The sequence below is a fragment of the Equus quagga genome, chromosome 21 (assembly GCF_021613505.1).
Source record: "Equus quagga isolate Etosha38 chromosome 21, UCLA_HA_Equagga_1.0, whole genome shotgun sequence".
In the NCBI taxonomy this organism is placed as follows: Eukaryota; Metazoa; Chordata; class Mammalia; order Perissodactyla; family Equidae; genus Equus; species Equus quagga.
In genome coordinates, this window is record NC_060287.1 from 31155640 (window position 1) to 31165606 (window position 9967).

Consider the following 9967-nt stretch of genomic DNA (forward strand, 5'->3'; position numbering starts at 1 on the left):
TCCCACACACATACTTGAACCCTCTGGTCTAACCAAATAGCTTGATACTTCAATGTCTGGACATGACACGTACGTATATCAGGTTTCTTGTCTTTGCTCTTCGAGCAGTGATGGTTTTCATTGAACCTATTTCATTGAGACTTTCCCTTCACTGTATTCTTCCTATGCCAGCTCTCCCAGCCCATCTTGCTCGCTCTGTCCTCAGACCTCAAAAAGCACTTATGGCCTCTCCCACTCACGTAGCACTGAGCACATGACAGTTAGCACTAAGTCAGTTAAGGCTTAGTGTTTATCTCTAAGTCCTGACTCCACAGCTAGATTGTAAGCTTCAAGAAAGTGAGATTTGCTCCTAAAATCACTATGGCCTCATAATTTGCCCAAGTAGGAATACTGGACCTGGAGTCTAAGGAGCTGGCAGGTGGTAAGTAATTCTAACTATCATTTATCAGTTCTATGGTTTTGCATTATTCACTTGCACTCCTTTTGGCCTCAGTTTCTCATTCATAAGTTGTAGAAAATTCTTTTCCAACTACCTTGCAGAATTGTTGCAAGGAGCAGATGTGTGCTCTGGTAGAAAGCCCTGGGGTCATCTCTGACTCTCTACGATCTCTCACTCCCATATCCAATTCTGCTGGCTCCCCCTCCACAATCCATCTTGGATGAAATCACTTCCAATTCTCCCACCTTGGCCCCAGTCCCCACCATATCTCATCTGGATTTCTGCAATCACCTCCTAACTCCTCTCCCAGCTTCCACCCTCGCCTGATGCTTCCTACAGTCTCTTTCCAAGTGACTTTTTAAAGCACATGTCAGAGAGTGTCACTGCTCTGCTCAGAACTCCCTGGTGCCTGAGGGTGTCACTTGGAATGAAATGCAAAGTCCTCACCAAGGCCCCTCTCAGCCCAACCTCTGTGCTGTGCTCTAGACTATTGCTCCATCCATTGCCTCCTTCTCCCTCATGGAACATGCCAAGCCTGAGCCCCCTCAGAGCACAGAACTTACTCTTCCTCTGCCTGGTACGGCCCTCAGATAGCTGCATGACTCCCTTCCTCACTTCCTTCTGTTCTCTCTGTGTCTGCAGGCCACATTGTTGGAGAGGCCTTCTGAACGACCCTAACTTGACAAGCACCCTCATCCACACACTCTGTCTTTATTTTCTAACTTTGCTTGATTTCTCTTCAGAACTCTTATCACCAACGACATAATAGGTATCTATGCGTTTGCGTATGTAGTTTCTGTCTGTCCTGTAGCAGAACATTAGCCTCATGGGAGCAGATGCCTTGTTTTGTTTGTTGCTATATCTGCAGCACCTTAATCAGTACCTGAAACATACTCAATACGTGCTCAATAAATATCCATTGAATAAACGACACATGAATAAGTCTAGGGGACTCTATCGGAAACCCTAACATTTGAGTCCATGGCTCTCCATCTTGGCTGCCCGTTACAATTCAGTGTGGAGTTTTAAAGAATGCTGATGTCCAGACCACACCGTAGGCCATTTAAAGCAGAATCTCTTGGAGTGGAGCCCCAGCACGGATGCTTTTCAAAAGTTCTCTAGATGTTTCCAATGTATAACCAAGGTTGAGAACCATTGTTCTGGAGCATATAAAGTAGCGTTTGTGTTCTAATGGTGTTTGTGTTCTTAGCTAGCACCTCACTAGCTAAGTACCTTGTACATTTCAATCACTTAATAAATACTTCTTCACCAGTGACTTAGGGAATGCCACGTTTAGTGCAGAGAATAGTCTGTGCACTGGGTAAACCTCAGTACTATTTTGCTTGGTTGGATGTAGATCTGTATCTTGTTTGGGCAAAGATGACTGGAGAGTGAAACCACAGGAATTGAGTAACTGCTCTTTACAAGGTACTCTGCCAGTTATTAGAGATACAAATCCCACTTAATACTTGTGTAACCAGGATAATATTTTCGATATGGTAAACCAACGTATTTTTTTATTCTATGCTAATCATTTTGCCCCGTAGCTCCCCACAAATTGAATCAGAGGCATTTATTGCTTTAGGTGAAGGCAGACACTGCCTAAAACAAAGACAATTTTGTCCAGCTTTGAGGCGCAAACTAGATTTGTTAAGCTCAGATGAGACAATAGTCTTGAAAGTTAGGCTTGTAGAGACTGAAATGAATTTGATAAATACCCAAGGCTTCCCTTTAATAGAAATGAGAAAGCTTGCTGGAATGACCAGTACGCTATCCAACTTTTTGGTTTCAGGACCCCTTTGCACTATTAAAAATTAGAGCAATCCCCAAAGAGTTTTCGTTTGTTTATACAGGTTCTATCTATCCAAAGTTATCATATTTATAAATTAAATCTGAGAAGGTTCAAGAATGTTTATTAGTTTATTTAAAAAATAACAATGTTAAACTCATCACGTTAACATAAATAATATATTTTAATGAAAATAATTGTGTTGTCCACAACAAAAGGAGACTTTTAAAAGTATTTCTGCAATTCTCTTTAACGTCTAGTTTAATAAAAGACGGTTGGATTTTCATATCTGCTTCTGCATTCCGTCTGTTTCAGTTCATTGTTTTAGTTGAAGTATATAAAGAAAATCTGGTTTCATACACATATATGGTGAAAAAGGCAAGAGGATGTTAAAAACCATTTCAAATTATTGTGGAATTCTTCTTTGATACTACAGTTTCTTAAAGTTTAGCTGCAATATAGAATCTAAAATCATATCAATAAATTTACATTCTCTGGTGCATTAAATTAACTGATCCCTTTTGCACTTTAAATAGAACTTTTACTCATGTAGGCTTTTGTAACATCATGCACTGGTCATTTGGAAAATATTAATTCACTAAGTTATGCAGATCTTCCAAATGTTGACACATTTCATTACTCAATATTGAAAAAATCACATTTGTTAATATCACCACCCATCGCATCAGAAATGTCATTAAGTATTGAGAAGTAAGTTCATGCGGGTGGACACAAGATTTCAAAAATTCTAATTTTCACTTGAAATTTCAAATTTTATCATTGCCAACAAATGTTCTTTGTTGTTTTCCCTGAAGTGACAATCCCCCTTTGTTCATTTTTGAGAAAATGTCTCCCAAATACCCAAGTCTGAAATGTCATAGTTTGTCAATCATTCTTTCAAGTAAAAATGGTGTTCTATGCAAAAAGAGGCTAGTTCAGAATGCTCACAGTTCACTGCTCCTTGAGATAACCATTGCGGTCCAGTAAGTAGCCAAAATGCTTTATACATACCTCTTGTCTTGTTACATAAAATATTAAAAACATGTGTACTCATGGGTTGAGATTTAATGGCATTAACAATTTTTACTGCTTCATCAAGAACATTCCTTAATGAAATTGACATTTTTTTACTGTGAGTGGATGGTAGTAAAGAACACAATGTGTACCAGTAGTGTTTGGTGTCACTAACTTGGTTGTTGCTAGAGTGCCAGTAATTTTATCCATGACTGTTTTTGCAACATTAGTGAAATGTCACAACATTTTTTAGAAGACAAATAATGTTTTAGTATTGACTAAAATAGTTTTATGCTTCATGGACCCACTGAAAGGGTCTCAGACCCTCAGGGGTCTACAGACCACACTTGAAGACTCTTGCCCCAGAGTAATCAGAAAGGGGTGATGTAGAAGAAATCCCATTCCCTAGAGTTTTCAGGAAGGAAGGAAGACCTTCTGGTCCCTTCTGTGTGGAACAAAGAGGGGGGAGGACATAACTAGCAGGTGGACCCAGCTGCTCCTGCTTCTAGGATGCAGACATAGGGCAGAGGCATGGTTTTGAAACAACCAGAAAGATTTGGGGTTATTTCCCCAAGGAAAAAGCCTCGTTTCCACTTCCCAGGTCATATCCCTGAAAAACATCAACCTCCTGAGAAAAATCTGACATTCAGCATGGCATGGGACGAACACGGTGCTGCCCAGGATGTGATTAAAAATGGCCTATGCATAACATCATATTTAATGGTGAACGACAATGCTTTTCTTTAAGACTGGGAGCGAGGCAAGAATGTTTTCTCTCACCGCTCTTATTCAACATAGTACTAGAAGTTCTAGCTACTGCAATAAGGCAAGAAAACAAAGAAAATCCACACAGATTTGAAAGGAAGAAATAAAACGGTCCCTATTTGCAAATGAAATGAATGTCTACATAGAAAATCTCAAGGAACCTATAAAAGAAAAAAGAGAAAAAGTCCTAGAACTAAGAGTGAATTAAGCAAGGTTTCTGGATACATAACAACATACAAAAATGAATTGCATATTCTATATACTAAAAATGGACATGTGGAGATTGAAATTAAAAACACAGTGCCATTTACAATTGTGTCAATGAAAATGAAATATTTAGGTATAACTTGACAAAATGCGTAGGATCTGCATGCTGAAAATTATAAAATGCTAATAAAAGAAATCAAACAATACCTAAATTAATGGAGACAAATACTCTGTCCAAGGATTGGAAGATGCAACATAGTAAAGATGCCAATTCTTCTCAAATTGATCTCTAGATTTAATGTAATTCCTACCAAAATCTGGAAAGCTTTTGGTAGATATAGATAAGCTTATTCTAAAATTTATATGGAAGGCACAGGTCCTACAACAGCTAAAATAATCTTGAGAGAGAAAAATAAAGTGGGAGGAATCAGGACCTGATAGTAAGGCTTGCATATACCTGCAGTAATCAAGACAGTGTGGTTTCAAGACAGTGAGGGACAGACATTATAGGTCAATGTAATGGAATAGAAAACTGAGAAATAAACCTACACGAACACATATGCACAACTGATTTTTTTCCATAGAAAGTGAATTCCAATTGTAATAAAATACGCACACAAGAACTAATAACATAGTAAAATACAGCAATTGTAATTCTGACCATGAGAGATTTTTTAAAAATTGAGATATAATTCACATCCCCTCAAATTCACACTTTCAAAGTATACAATTCCATGGTGTTTCATATATTCATGACGTTGTGCAACTGTCACCATCATCTAACTTCAAAACATTTCCATCACCCCAAAAAGAAATCCCGTATCCATTAGCAGTCACTTCCCATTTCCTTTCTCCTAACCTCTGTCAACCACTAAGTTACTTTCTCTCTACAGATTTACCTCTTCTGGGCATTTCATAAAAATGGACCATACAGTATGTGGCTTTTTGAGCCAGGGTCCTTTTCTAGGCCAGAAAGGACCCAGGAGGCAGCACAAGGACCCAAAGTGGTTCCAGCACCCACCACTCCCACCCTGATACCTGGATGATGTGCAAGTCCACCAAGGATTTTGATGGGCCTGGGGATAAATCCCAAATTGACTGAACTCAAATCCTCAGAAGACTGCCCATTCATTTAGAAGTGACTAAGTTAATCTGAAAGAGAATGGTTTAAACCAGAAGATGCTCAGACGCTCGTATTGACAGTCTGAATTTTCTTCTTCCCCTTTCATGGGGGAATAGGGAAGCTCCCAAACAGAGTGAGATCAGTTATGGAAAATAAGGAACGTTCTATTTTTCTGAAAATCTGAGTCATAGCATTTAAGCTCCAAACTTCTCAGCTCTTAACAATGCCACTTTTAAGATGAAGAAACTGAGGCTCAGAAATGTTCAGTGATGGCCCGATGTCACGTGCCAATTCAAGTCTGCTTGCCTCCAAATCCTACACTCTTTCTGAGCAAAAGGCAGTCTGTTGCTAGTAAGATTATTATCAAACTTAGATGCTTTACATAAACACTAACCAGGAAGGGTCATATATCAGACCATCTCACCCAAATCAAGGTCTACAAGTTTTGAGGGCTTAAAAAACAAAACAAAATAAAATAAAACTTTGTGATTTGCAGAAACTCTTTAAATACAAGCTCCCAAACCTTTATGCTCTTCAAAATTTAAAACACATTTTTTAAAGATTTTAAACCTAATTACAGAACTCCTTCTACGACTCTTAGTATTTTCAGAGTTACTACCAGTAATCAGTTAGCACATGATGTGCATGTTGCTTAATAACCAGCTAGTATTGGGCATCTGTGAGGTGCCAGGCCCTGGGCTAAACACTTTCCACGTATCATTTCAACTTCACAACCACCCTTTGAGATTGGTCGAGTAACAGAACCCAAAACATACCATGAGTCAGTGACCCCGACTCTAATCTCTTCTTCTGGCACCCAAAACCCACACTTTTAACTGATACACCATTCTGCCAACAAAATATTGAATCCTATGAAGTTCTGGTCTGAAAATTATTAGAGCTGAAAGGAGGGCCAGAATGAAAAATAAGGAGGGGTCATCTCAGGTGACTGATTTCCTTGGCAGACATTTTAGTTTCTTTCTTTGTTTTATTTTAAATGGAAGAGGGCAAAACCAGAACAAAATTTATTCTTGAATGCATATACATGATAATTTAAGATGTGTATTATAATTTATTATTAAATCCCTGAAAAAGCAGTAAATTAGAGAGAGAGAGAGAACTATGTGTGTGTGCCCATGTAAGTGTGCATGTTATTGCTGTGGTTTCCTCAAACTACTGACATTTTATTTTGAAAAGATAATTTTTGTGTTTGATTGTCCTTGGGGGAATTCTAGTTATAAAACCTTCAAAATGTGTATTATTAAGGAAATTTTAAGTGATATCTATTTTGGAATTTGAACTCAGACTCCAACTAAACATAAGTGACACAGAACGGCAATTGTGTCCCCCAAAAGATATGTTCAAGTCCTAACCCCTGGTACCTGGGACTGTGGCCTTATTTGGAGACAGGATCTTCACAGATGTCATCGAGTTAAGATGAGATCATTAAGGTGGGCCTTAATCCAAATATGACTAGTGCCTTTTAAGAAGAGGAAAATTTAGATACAGACACACAGGGAGACTCCAATGTGACGATAGAGGCAGAGGTTGGAGTGACGCAGCTGTAAGACAAGGAACACAGAAGATTGCTGTCCACCACCAAAAGCTGGAAGAGAAAGGAAAGATCGACCCAGAGTCTCAGAGGAAGCAAGGCCCTGCTGACACCTTGATTTTGGATTCTGGCCCCTAGAACTGTGGGAGAATAGATTTCTGTTGTTTAAACCACTTGGTTTGTGGCATTTTGTGATGGCAGCCCCAGGAAACTGGTACACGGGGGCTCAGGCAGGAAAGGGAGGGTGTTGTGGGAAGAAAAGGATGATCACGTACTGGGGGAAAGGGGAAGAGAAATAACAATGACATGGGAAAGAGGTGACGTGTTCCGGAAAAAGAGGAAGTTCTGATGCTTCTACGTTCTTGTTTTCATTTTCTTAGAATTCAAAATATGAAGAAAAAAGTTCATGTCAATTGAGTATCACAGACATAATCAAGGAAAATCACCCGTCAATCTTGCTGGCTAGATGTATACGGTTTAATCAAAATGGATGGTATAATTCACGAAACGGAAACAACCATTTATGATAATTATTGAAGAGAATATCACGTAATGCCTGTGTGTGCGTGTGTGTCTGTAATGTGGTGCACCCAGCAGCACTGAGCCTCGTGAAGAAAGGACGTATATTAGGGATTTTCTCGTTGGATTTTTTTTCCCCACTCTGGGTCTCACACATTGACAGTACCACTCTCACTTCAGGCATCAATAAAATAGCCCTTAGAGTTCTTTAACTCAGAAATTTAGGACAATCACAGAAGAGATGGATGATTACTACCAGATACACCACAAGAGGAAGTATGTATTATTCACCAAATAGATTTACATAAAATGATCTGTAGAGGGCACAAGTCTGGTTCTGAGATGAGTCACCATTTTGTCCCCAGGAAGGAAGGGGAGAGATGCCTGCAAAGCCAGGCTGACCCACAGAGCCTTCTTGGTGGAAGGCTGGCCTGTGGGCTCTGGTCTTCGTTCCATTTTGTCCTGAGGCCAGACAGCTGGTCTGCATTCCTCCCAGGACCCTTGTTACCAGGCCTTATCTTGCTTCCAGCCAAGCTCAAAGACTCTCCTGTGCTTTTGATTCCAGGAATGACTGGGTCCCTCTGACTGGGGAAACTTGGTGGCACACCCTGAGAGGCTGGTGTTCTCTTTGCCAGGTGTGTCAATGCAAGAACCATTTTCGTATTCCCATTTTGGGGAGACAGTCTTTTTTTACTTATGGTCTAAACTGCAACCAGATGCTGCCTTCATTCTATGGCTGAGTGCACACCCTTTGGAAGTAACCTGATGTCGAGTTCCAGGCATGGCATTTGATAGCTGTTTGACACAGGATGCATTTCTTCACCTCTAAACTAAGTTCCTTCACCTGTCTCATGGGCATGTGAATATCTCAGAGCTTTAGTAAGCACCGAATGAGGCATTTTTTTTAAGCTGTTCTCTTTCACTATAAGAACAAGAGATTTATTCACATTAGCATCTCAGACTGGGAGTTAGATCGCAGGACCCTCCCAGAGTAAACATAGAGAAGTTTGCCCTGGTCCCCTTTCAGATGACACAAGTTCATGCTGTCACCTGGGATGATCCTGCTGGTCCTTCCCTGCTTGTGGTCCTCCTTTCCTCCTTCCCTCTCTCCACACACCCCTGGGTGAGCGAATCCATCCCCACGGGGGAACATAGCACCTTAGTGGTGATGGCTCTCTGTTGAGCTCCAGCCTAATGCATCCAACTCCTCCTCCACTTGGAGCACAGATGTCTCCAAGCTCTAATGTCCAAAGCGGCTTTATTGCTTCCTGCCTACTCCCCACCCTCATCCCTCCTTGTCTTCCACATTTCAGAAAATGGTGTCATGGGCCACCCACCGCTGATCCAGCCAGAAGCATCACCTCACCCTCAGTGTGCCAGCAAGTTCTGTCCATGCCATGTCAAGACTCCATCCCAAATCTATTTCCCCTCCCCCTCCCCAAGACTCTTGTCTCCCACCACTGTTCTCTTTATTTTTCACACTTGCCTTCCCACCCATGCCATATTCTGCAGCCAGAGTGACGGCTTCTCAAATGAGCTCATTTCACTTTCCTGCTAAAAACCTTCTGGTGGTTTCCCAGTGCACTTAGGGTGAAACGTACGCTTCTGAGGCCCTGAATGAGCCCAACCCCGCCTACTTCTCCACCTCATCTCAGGCCACTTCTTGTGCATTAGTTTTGAGCTACGCTTCATGCTTAGCTCCTTCTTGCCTCAGGGCCTTTGCACTTGCAGTGCCCTCTGCCTGAACTGCTCTTCCACCTGAGCTTCCCATGGCAAGCCCCTCCAAATCCCACAGGTCGCAGCGGACATGGCTCTTCTGCAGAGACCCCCGTGCAGACCTCTTTACTAAAAGCAGGTCATTACTCTACAGTGGTCCCCTACTTCAGCCCCACTATTGTTTCCTTCAGAAAGCACAGTTTGTAATTACTTTTGTCTGTTTCATTTTTTATTGCAGTACCACAACTAGTAAAGTGCACTGACTTTAAGTGTATAGCTTGATGACTTTTTACATATCTATACCCCAGTCACTATGACCCAGATCAAGAAAGAACATTATTACAATCCCAGATTTCCCTGTATCCTTTCCGAGTCAATCCGCTCAGTGCCTTTCTTCTCTGTTTCTGGAGATAAGCGCTGTTCTGAGTTCTCTCCACTATTGATTGATTTTGCCTGCCCTTGAACGTCGTAGAAATGTGTCCTCTGTTGTATGTGGCTTCTTTCCCTCAACAGGATGATTTAAGATTCATCATGTAGCAGTTTGTAAAATAATTTGTTCTTTTTCTTTTTTCTAATGACTGTGTAATATTCCATTGTGTAATTAGAATACAGCTTATTAATTCATTCTCTTCTGGTGGACATTTGGGCTGTCTCTAATTTGTGGTTACTATGAATAAAAGTGTACATGCCTTTTGGTGGACATCAGAATTCATGTCTGTTGCTGGGTATATATCTGAATATGGAATTTCTGGGTCATAGAGTGAGCATACATTTTGTTTTCACAGATTCTATCAATAGTGTTGTTTCTATTTTTCCTTTTGATTTTTGCCTTCCCTAGTAGAA